The sequence below is a fragment of the Rhagoletis pomonella genome, unplaced genomic scaffold, assembly GCF_013731165.1.
Source record: "Rhagoletis pomonella isolate Grant_MI unplaced genomic scaffold, Rhpom_1.0 Rhpom_scaffold_00123, whole genome shotgun sequence".
Lineage (NCBI taxonomy): Eukaryota > Metazoa > Arthropoda > Insecta > Diptera > Tephritidae > Rhagoletis > Rhagoletis pomonella.
This window is the reverse complement of record NW_023458677.1, coordinates 93,864-95,320: the sequence shown is the minus strand read 5'-3', so window position 1 is coordinate 95,320 and position 1,457 is coordinate 93,864.

Here is a 1,457-nt window from a genome sequence, read left to right as displayed (position 1 = left end):
CTACTTTGAGTTTTGCGCGGTTACAAAAAAGGCTTTGTAATCCTACAGACGCCTTTCCACTTAAGCCATATCTCTTAAAGCCATAAGAATATCGCCAACAAGTCATGATACACAAAATCTTTAATTATAGACTTTTTCTAGATAGAAATGTGGTGGAAAAATGTATTTGGCATGTGCGCGTCGCTGTTTAGAATCCTTAGAGCAGGCCTTCCCAAAGTGGGTGACGCGGGACCCTGGGGTGCCGCGAGCGTATGCCTGGGGTGCCGCTAGTGGATAGAGTATACTAGTGGTGCGGGCAAATTCTTTAGACTTTCCACACACGACGCAAGCGGTTTGATCAAACTTCAACATGGCGGCCAGAAAATCAAAAAACTTTGATTTTTATGAAAGTTGCCTTCAGCGGCTCGTCAAACCCCATATATAACACAAGGGATATTTCGCTCTTAAGCGTAGTTCGCCAGTAAGTTTTGTCAACGTAAAATTGAATCAGAAAATTTTCAGAAAAATAGTTGAAAACGTATGCTTTCCACAACCACTTTCGGCACTTTTGCGGACTTAATCCGCGTTTCAACCACTTTTCTTCCCGTTTTCAGATTAATTTTCGGATTTTTTGCTGGCTGGGCTGTTCTCGTAACAAGCGCAGCAGTTTCGCGCATATTACTTATTCTTTGGAACTTCACAATCACACTGTCAAAGAGCGAATCAACACGATTTTAGAGGCAGTCTTCTTGTGTTAGTGAGGTACCCATTCGCAATGCAAATCGAAGAAGAACGAAGTACTTCAGACTTACGCCTCTAGCGACGAAATTTATAAAGCTATCGATAAATTTGTACAGAACAATGGTCTGAAATGGAGCAAGTGTGCGGATATTTGCAGTGGTTGGAAAACCGAAAGAAGCGATGTCTAGGATGAAGCAAGAGGCAGAAAACGCCACGAGAAGTCACTGTATGAATGATCTCTCGGTATTCCCTGGCGATTAGGAAGATGCCGCCACTAGATTTAAAACCCGTATTGGATGACGCTGCGAAGATAGGAGAGACCTAGCACGTGCAGATTTTTTCATTGGTGACATGTATATTTTAAAATTTCTAGCAATTTGCATGAAAATCCCATAAATAAACAAAGTAATCAGAAAAGCGTACATATGTAACATCGAAGTTAACGCTAAGAAAATTGATAACAGCCGGTTTCACTGGCAATTTCCATATAAAATTCAAAAAATTAAAATCATTAATTACTTAAATTGCTTTAGGTTTAGAAGGTTTAGAAAAAACCATTCTCGAAAAATTTCCCAACATTGACTCTAAGGGCCGGTTACTCAATGTCTGGTTAACACTAATCTGCGGTTAAACATCGTTATCGACGTCTTCGACTCCATGCATAAAACAGGGAGTCGGTAACGTCGATAACTATGTTTAACCGGAGATTAGTGTTAATCAGATATTGAGTAACCGGC